The sequence below is a fragment of the Dipodomys merriami genome, unplaced genomic scaffold, assembly GCF_024711535.1.
Source record: "Dipodomys merriami isolate MVZ:Mamm:240054 unplaced genomic scaffold, mDipMer1.0.p SCAF_396, whole genome shotgun sequence".
NCBI lineage: Eukaryota > Metazoa > Chordata > Mammalia > Rodentia > Heteromyidae > Dipodomys > Dipodomys merriami.
The window spans coordinates 274,847-284,877 of NW_027205559.1; the positions used below are offsets into that span (position 1 = coordinate 274,847).

A 10,031-nucleotide genomic window follows, 5' to 3' on the forward strand; every position below is an offset into this window, starting at 1 on the left:
TGATTGTTTTCTGTCACATTTTGTCTTCAACACAGACTGTGTTGGTGACATTGGGTTATCATGCACAGAGCTGAGCCGATAAATTGAGGTCCAAATAGAGGCAAATTTCTTCTGTCTCACGGTTCCATTATCCTTTTTAAAAAGTACTGAAAATTTTAAATATTATCCATTACTGTCTTTTAAGAATCCAAAAAAGAAATAAATTCACCGATAATCACTCCTAAATGCTTTCAAAGTAGGAGATGATAAAACAGATCCCCATGAAGTAAATTTTCTTCATTTTTTAAAATTATTCTGAAAGCCTTGTATTGGTTGGTCACACCTGTAATCCTATCTACTCGGGATATTTACTCAGGAGCCTGAGATCTCTGGATAACAGTTGGAAGCCAATCAGGGCAAAAAAAAAATCATGAAATTATTTTTCAAATTTTTTAATGAGCTAGCAAAGAGCCAGCAATGGAGATGTAGCTCATATTGTAGCTCAACAATCTAGAGAGGAAAGGCCTAGCAAGACCTTGAAACCCTGATTTCAAACTCTGAGAACGCCAACACACATGCATATGTGTGTGGGGGCATGCATGAGGTAACTCGTACATGCACATTTATTCATATTTGCTCCATTCTCTTACTGTCTCAATTCAATATTCATATTGAATATTGGGGTTATATTTACATGAGCAAGGTAATTCGTACATTACCTAATAAGCATTGTTATGTCCTCCTTTATATTTCCCCTACCATCCCTTCCCTCCCACATCCAGAATTATGCTCCCCTCCCCTTTTCTCCCCACATAAATTTTAAAGTTCATTTTTCAACATAGTGTCTTGTGCATATCTCCTTGTTACAATGGGTCAAACTGTATCCTTATTTGAGCATTTTTCCCCTTCCCCTCCCCAAATTAGAGAAGCGTACATACAAGATGTAGGGGAATCAACTTCAAATACAATGAAAACAGGGGTTATAGTGTGGAGGAGGAACATATAAAGAAACCAAAAAATCATATAGCACATTATAAGTACGTTAGAAACAATAGCAAGAAATAAACAAACAAACAAAAAAACCACTTGTGTCCTTATCTTGGTGTTCATTTCCCTTAATCATCTTATCTCTTCGTATGCACATAGATTTTGACCTTTTCTGCTTATCCCAGACATATATTCATTATTGAAAATAAGGGAAACCATGGGACCTATGTTTCTTTGGACTTGGCTTACTTCACTTAATAAAGTTTTTTTTTCCAAGTCTTTCCATTTCCTAACAAAATGGGCGATGTCATTCTTACTGATGGAGGCATAGAATTCCATTGTGTATATATAACACATTTTCTTGATCCATTCATCTACTGAGGGGCATCTGGGTTGATTCCATATCTTAGCTATAGTGAATAATGCGGCAATAAACATAGTTGTGCTGGTAGTATTAGTATGTTGTTGTTTGTGATCATTTGGTTAAATCCCCAAAAATAGTATTGTTGGGTCATACAGGATCTTTATGTAGTCTTTTGAGGAACCTCCAGACTGCTTTCCCAAGTTGTTGAACAGTTTACACTCCCACCGACAATGCCGTACGATTCCAGGGTGGGCACATGTCCTCCAGCATCTGTTGTTGTAAAAATATGGATTGATCCAGGAATTTGCAAGTTATCCCAGTGCAGGGGCCATGATAATCTTCTCTGAATCATTCCAATGTTAGTGTATGTGATGCTGAATTGAGCGGGGAACATTTTTATATAAAAAGTGTAATTGATTTTATTAAACTAGACAATTCAACAAAAAGTAAGTTGAAAACAATTGTCATGAAATTTTAGAACCAAATATTTCTTACATAAACACACATATAAGTGTAAAGTCTAAATTGATATGTCAAAAACAAAATAATTCCAGATATTTGTTGTTCAAGAGATTTGTAGGAGGAGGAATTCAATTATTCTATTCAAGGCACCTGTCATAATGAACACTGCAGCAAGTGTTAAGGTTTGTTAAAATTTTTAATGTTTTAAATATGTTTAATGTTGGGAATTTGTTTATATATGCCAAAATTAGGACTGTTTCGCAGGTATAAACTTTTCTACAAAGTATTTAAGATTTATGGTATCAGATATATACTACTAAATATGTACATTTCAGAGTTTATAGAAACCTTATTAATGAGAAGTTGCAAAGTCTTTTTGTAAAGAAGCAGAGTGAAGAGTTAAGACTTTAACTACACAGTTTCTTTTAAAACTTTAGGGATTGCTAACAAATGATGATATAAGCCATAAACAAATGATGAGAAGAGCAATAAATGGTAATCTTAGTGGCTAATTTTAAAGACTACTCATATTCTATAAAACTCTTTTTGAACATCATAAACTTAGCCAGAGTTAAATTTACAGGAATATGAGAAAAATAGTAAAATCTAATATGCAGTATACTTCAAAGGCTGAAAACACTGGTAATTGGTTTGTTTTATTATGTTTTTAATTTTTAATATTTAATTATTGGTTTCATTTATTTGTAGCAATTTTTACTTGATGTAATATAGTACAACTTTTTGTAAGTAATCATTAGGAGGTCATCATTGAGAAGGTTACTGTGATGTACATACCAATTTTTATATGTGCATGTGAATTTACAAAGAGGAAAATTAAGAACAAAATATTTATTTAAAAATGAACAAATAGAATCTGAATCAGGAGTGTTGATAAATGTAAACACCTAAAATCTTAGCCCTAGGCTGACACAGCGGTATTGCTGAGTTGAGGTCACAAAAGTGAGAGATTGTGTTTTGTTTTGTTTTGTTGATTTTGTTGGTCATGGGGCCTGGGTTCTGTCCCTCAGCTCAAAGCTAGCCCTACCACTTGAGGCACAGCACCTCTTCCATCTTTTTTCTGCTTATGTTGTGCTGAGGAACCAAATCCAGGACCTCATGCATGGAAGCCCAGCCCTCTAACACTGAGCCACCTTCCCCACACCTGAGAAACTGTGTTTTAAAAAAAATCATCTAAACAATATTTGCTTTCTGCTTTGGGTTTTATAATGAAAAATATGAATATCTTTTTATATTTTTGTGAATTGTCGTACTTCTAAATTTATACTAACATTCAGCCACTTTATCCTTTACAAAGTCATGAAATATCTCTGAGAATTTGCTTCTGTGAAGATTGTTTTTCCATTTATAATTTCTTCTGCGTCATTTTTATTTTTTATCAAAATAACATATGTCATGTTGATGGGTTATAATACATCAAATATGAATATTCTCATACTTCTCTTGTTTATGTGTTATGCACTTTAAGTATTATGATATTTTTCTCTCTCTTTCACTTTCTCTCATTTCCTTTTTTTTCATGCTCCATGTCTGCAACTTAGAATTTCTGCTGTTCTACTATTATCCTTATGGATCCACGGGTTTTGTGGCAATATGATAGTGACCATCAGTTACTTTTGCATTCTTTAAAAGTTATAAAAGTGACGTGATATTATTCTTTGCGATTCTAAATGGCAAAACACCAGATCTCACTTTTACTACTATTTATATAAATTTTATCTCATAGGAATCATTGGGATAAATAAGATACTTTTAACATGTAACCTAAAAGTACTTTTTTTTAACAGTCTTTTTCTTTTATTATCAGTTAGTAACTTCCTGTAATGAAAACAAAGCTATCCTATGGAAAGTAGACAGAAATTGTTCACAGGGATGAAAAACAAAGGAATGGGCGAAGTGAGTACAACGGATGCACATCATAGAGCACAGATCCTCAGAGCAATTTATCTTGTACACTTTGTGAGAATGAGAACTTGCTGGTAACTAGAGAGTAAATCACTGAACAACTGATATATGCACATATAGTTATATGTGTATATTTACTTATATATGCATATATGTGTGTATATGCTCTTATATATGTATACATGTACGTTACTATTCACACGCATACATATACACATGTATACATGCACACATGGAGAAAGACACCTAGGTACAGCCAACACAAGTTTCACTAGTTGTTGAATATGCCTTACACGGAATGCTTGGAACAATATATGTTGAAGATGTATTTGTCCCTAAGAGTTTTTTACCACTCCTCTTATTTCTTAAATCGGGTGGTTTTTGAGAGATTTGACTGGTAAAATGCAGTACAAGTGATAGCAAGTCACTCGGAAATCTCAGTAAGTATAAGTCATATGGTGTCTCCCTGCTCCTCACAGAATGCTTGCTCTTGTAGACACTCTCAACAACCAAAGCATCAGGAGAATACCCTGGTAAAGAATAGAGTTATAAGGCTTTAAATGGCATGCTTCCTTGAGATTCCTTGAGCTTACTTGATGCTTCCAACAGGCAGCATCAATTCCTAAGCAAAACAGTGAGTCCTCAGAAGACTGGATTCTACATATACATTTAAGCAGCCCACGTGAAAAGCCCTATGTGAGAAATGCTGACTGAGTTCTTGCTGATTTCCTGGTCAAGAAAATAAAGAAAAAAAGAAAGTATTTTTAATGTATTAAAGTTTGAAAATTATTTGTAACCAGTCAATAAATGTGTAGAATAAAATTATACGAACTGACAAAGAATGATGTTTCATTTATGTGTTCTTGGATTGGTGAGTGATTTTAGGTGTGTCTACACAAGTAGAATCAGCATAAATCAAGCCAGCATTACTTCAATTAAGATATAAGGAAAGAATACAGGTTGAGGCATTGTAACAATGAGATGTACAAGATACTCTATCAGCGTGGGGTGAGTGAATGGGGGAGTTAGAGAGGTGTGAAAGAAAGAGATGGTAGGGGAAAAACAAAGGAGGGGTAACAGTGCTCAATAAAAATGTGCTTATATCTTAGCTATGGTAAAAAATGCTGCAATAAATATAGTTGTACTGGTAGCTGTAGTGTGATCTTGTTTGCAATAACAAGTGTATGTCTGAGTCAAACAGAAAAGGTCAGAGAAGTTGATGATAGGGAAATGAACCCCAGGATAAGTATTTAAATGTTTTTTTTTCTTTCACGGGATTTTTTCTAACATATTTATAAGATGAATCCTTTGTTGCTTTGTATGTCCCTCCCCTATGGTATAAACCCTGCTTTCATTTTACTTGATGTTGGTATAATTTGTGGAGGGGAAGGGAAAAAAAAACAAATTGTTTAAATAAGGATACAGTTTGACCCAGTGCAACAATGAGATATACAAGTCTTTATGTCAAAAAACGAACTTTACAACTTTGGTCGGGGTGGAGGGAGGATCAGGTGGGGGTTGCAGGAGGGTGTGGGAAGGGATAGGAAGGGGAAACAAAGGAGGGGGCAACAATGCTTGAAAAAATGTACTCATTGTCTTGCTCATGTCATTGTAACTCCTCTATACAGTATTTTCACAATAAAAAGAAAGAAATGAACTCATTACCTTCCTTATGTAATTGTAACATTTCAGTACATTATATTTTATGTATACACACATATAGATAGATAGATAGATAGATAGATAGATAGATAGATAGATAGATAGATAGATAGATAGACAGATAGACAGACAGATAGATAGATACAAGGAAAACTTCTGTACTTATAAGAAGTATTATTTGTCACTCAATATCAGTAAGGTATTGGTTTTAGGACCAGAGGTATATTAAAACTTTGGATATTAAAATTCTCTACATGAACACAGTAAATTATTTACATAAGAATCTGCCCACAAGCTAGTGCAGTGTAATTGCTATGAATTTTTTTACTGCATTCTATGTTTGTAATGAAAAATAATAGTATATGCACTATCAACAGATTCAAATTTTTCAAATAAATTTTGTCTGAAGATTGTAGGTGGAATTGGGACAGCAATTTTGAAAAGCACAAATTTCATCACCAAGACCGGTCTGCAAGTTATAACAAGGAGCTAATACAGCATCATTTAATAGTATGGCACTCCATACTATTATGAGACTTTTTTTATTATAGTGAAAATCCTGTACAGAGGGGTTACAATTACATGGGCAAGATAATGAGTACATTTCTTATCAAGCATTGTAGCCTCTTTTGTTTTGCCTTCCCATCCCTTCCATCCTCCCTCCGCCCCCCTACCCAATCCTCCTGGCTACTCCCCACCCCCGCACCAAAGTTGTAAAGTTCATTTTTCTTTTTTTTTCTTATTAAATAAATAATTATTTATTCAACATAATCAAATAAAGGTATAGGGTATTAAGTGAAATGAATGACAGCAGTGTTACAATGGATGGGAGAAGGGAAGATTTTTTTTTCAAAAAAGAAAGAACAAATGAAGTAAATACAAAATGGTTGCAAATATGACAGGTATTAACCCAACTATATCAATAACCACTTTAAATGTAAATTGTCCAAATATACAAATTAAAAGACAGAAACTAACATTAGTGAATATAAAGATATACACAGATTAGAAGTAAGGTGATGGATGTTAGCATAAACCTAAAGGAAGCTTAAAGTAACAACTCTTTTTTTTAATTTAATTTTATTTTATTTGTGAACATACTGTATAGAGGAGTTACAATTACGTAGCCAGGATAATGCGTACATTTCTTACCAAGCATTGCAGCCTCCTCCATTGTTTACCCTTCACATCCCTTCCCAACCTCCCCCCTCCCCCCAATCCCAATCCTTCTCCTTCCCCCCCCTTTCCCTCCCTCCCCCGCACCGACTTTGTAAAGCTAGTTTTGGACATGACAACTTGTACTTCTCATTGTTGCAACAGGTCCACCTGTATCCTTAAACAACTGGTTTTTCCCCATCTCCTCCACAAGTTATACTGACATCAAATATAGTGAAAGCAGGGGTTATACAGTGGGGGAGGGATATACAAAGCAACAAAGAGATAATCTTATAAATGCGTTAGAAACACATGCATGAAAGAAAAAAACATTAAAATACACAACTAAGGGTTCATTTTCCTGACATCACATTATCTGACCTTTTCCGCTTGACTCACATATACTAGATATTACAAATAAGGGAAACCATGGGACCTATGTTTCTTTGGGCCTGGCTTACTTCACTTAATATAATTTTTTCCAAATTTTTCCATTTCCTAACAAATGGTGCAATGTCATTCTTTCTGATGGAAATATAGAATTCCATTGTGTATACATACCACATTTGCTTGATCCATTCATCTACTGAGGGGCATCTGGGTTGGTTCCATATCTTAGCTATGGTAAATTGTAAAGTTCATTTTTCGACATAATGACTTGTACATCTCATTGTTGCAATGGGTCCACCTATATCCCTATTTAAACGATTTGTTTTTCCCCTTCCCCTCCACAAATTATGCCGACATTAAATACAGTGAAAGCAGGGGCTATACTGTGGGGGAAGTATATCCAAAGCAACAAACAAATAATCTTATAAATGTGTTAGAAACAATTTTCAATATCTAGTATATGTCTGAGTCAAGCAGAAAAGGGCAGATAAGGTGATGTTAGGGAAATGAACCCTAAGATATTTATTCAAACCCAGGAACTTTTAAGAAATGCAGCTGCGAGTTTTCTCAAGGGGAGTTTTCAGAACACTTATTGAAGCACAATTCAGAACCTCAGTGATGTGTAGATGGTTTTCCCTCAACTTTCTGACATGCTCAGTCATTATTAATCAACATATAGCTCATCATGAATAATCCTCTAATAACGAAATGTTGATGTCTTGTTTATATACAGAAAACCTGGGAAGGCTAACTTTTTCCAATTAGGAGACATTCTGTATTCTATGACCCAGCAGAGAGAAAACTAGGTAAACATCCATTTACAACCTTCTGAATAATTCTGATTCTGTCCACATCAGTTATTTATCCATATTTTTGCCTGAGTGAGATGATTTTAAAAGAATTTAGTCATTTAAAATTTAAATTGAAATATGAAATGAAATTAGTTCCAATGCATGACATTACGATATTTAGCAACAACTGAGAAACCTAAAGGTCTATAAGAATTTTTTTAATTGAATGAAGGGATGTTGGAATTTGGTACTCTCCAGTTTAAGCAATTTGCAAAAAGAATTGGCAAAATAAAATTTACATTTGCAGAAGACTTGACACTTATTAAAATTTGTATATTGAAAGGAACACAAGCCTCAAAATATGTTAATGCTATCCTCTTATTTATCCTTAAAGGTTTATGCTTCTGTTATCTTAATAATAAAACTTCAAAAAATTTATTTTTACCTAGTTGTGCAAAGGGGTTTCACTTCATCATGTCCGTGTTGAATAAAGTGTATGTGCATTTCAATGTATAGTGCATCTGGATCATTGTCAAACTTTCCATTTTTCTTCCTTCCCTTACCCCAACCCCTCCTATCCCTTCAATTATCCTACTTATATTCTCACATATGTACATTGAGTGCTATATGTACATTGACTATATTAGTCCACCATTTCCCTCTCCATTATTCTGCCCTGCTCCTTTCAAGCCCAGATCACCTTTTAAGACTTGTTTTAACTTCATGGTATTTTGTTAAATATCTCTACCTTTGGCATTTGGCTATGGGCTTGCCACATCCACTGTTACATGTTAGACCTACATAAATGTGTATATTTCTCTCCACATTTCTTATGTCTGAATGGCCAAGATAAGTCTGCTTTACTATTCACCTTCTCTCCTAAATTTAGAATTTGACCTTCAGGGCCATCCAATAGTGTTCTTTTTTTCTCTACACTTTTAAGATGGAAGGGAAATAATTTGTATGCCCTTAGCATTATGGTTCCATCATGAATTTCCATCTCATTACTTTAGCAGTCTACATTTAAAGTCATATTTTCTGCATTATATTCACACAGATTAAGTGAATATCAAGGGTAATTTACCTAGTATTGGATGACCTTCAATTTCTGATGATAGAAGCAGCAGTGAGTTTTAATTATGCAGATAACACTATTTATTGAGCCCTGTAGTCTTATAAATTTTTAATAAATTTAGAGTTACTTTTATTAATAATTTTAAAAGTTTTATTTCAGTATTTGAAATGCTGCTCCAATTATTTTAAAAGTTTCACAATAAGTTAGACTGAACTTTTCCCCCATTTTCCCCACTAGTTCAGATTGTCTCCTTTAGCTTTATTGTTTGAGAAGCCAAGGGAAGAGGATAAACAGAGAGATGATCATTACTCATGTATCTCCTTCCTTTTCTGTTTCTTCTATTCTTGCTCAGAGGAAGACTGGAGCAGAGTGATGCTTGACTTCATCATACGAGGAAGCATTCCTGGCATGTCAATTATTGTTTCGCAGAATCACTTAAACTGCTTACTCTTGCCTTCTCTGTAACAGTAACCTAACTGTGGCTACCTTGGTGCAGGAGGAAGCACACTAACAGGTTGTTACCTGTAAATTTTTATTTAATATCTCAGCTTACTATTACCACATATAGAAAGCTTTGTCTACATAAATGCAAAGGTACTGATTGCCCAACAATAACTTAGTGAGGAGTAGACAATACCACTCAGCTACCCCCTCCCTTCCACTCCCCTCCCCTCATTTCCCAGCCTTCCCTTCTTTCCTTGTGTCTCTCTCCTCCATATTCATCTCTATCTTCTCTCTTTTTCTTTTCCATTAGCAAGTGATGTGGTTCATCACATGACACATAAATAATTGAAAAATATTTCTTTCTCCTCTTTTGTGATTATTTATTCTTAAGAAGTGAGTTCTAGATCTCTCTGTTCTATTCTAGCTCTCTCTGCTACCTAGCTCTTTCACTGCTCTTTTCTAGCTCTCTCTGCTTTCTCTCTGCTCTCTCTGCCCTTTTCTGGCTCTTTCCTCTCTCTTTCCCAACTGTCTGTCATTCCCAGGCCTTTCCCAGCCACGTGGAGTTCTAATCTTGCCTCTTGCCAGCAGGTCTACTGAATAAAAAAAGGTGAGTTCTAGCAGAGCACCAGTGGCTTACACCTAGATACTGGGTAGGCTCAAATTTGACAATTGCAATTCAAAGTTATTCCAAGTAGACAAACCTAAGAGATTCTTTTCTCCAATTGTGGTAAAAGGAAAAAGTGAAGTTGTGGCCCAGGTGGTATGGAGCAAACATTGAGAATTAAAGCCCAGATAGAAC

The 10,031-nt window shown here is 34.7% G+C and overlaps 1 non-coding gene across 1 annotated transcript; it reads right to left on the minus strand.

The window, feature by feature from the left end:
• Positions 1-1,610: 1,610 nt before the first annotated feature.
• On the minus strand, positions 1,611-1,713 carry LOC138805492 (U6 spliceosomal RNA). Its single transcript, XR_011365558.1, has one exon. It is a non-coding gene; the product is annotated as a U6 spliceosomal RNA (small nuclear RNA).
• Between the last annotated feature and the right edge of the window lie 8,318 nt (positions 1,714-10,031).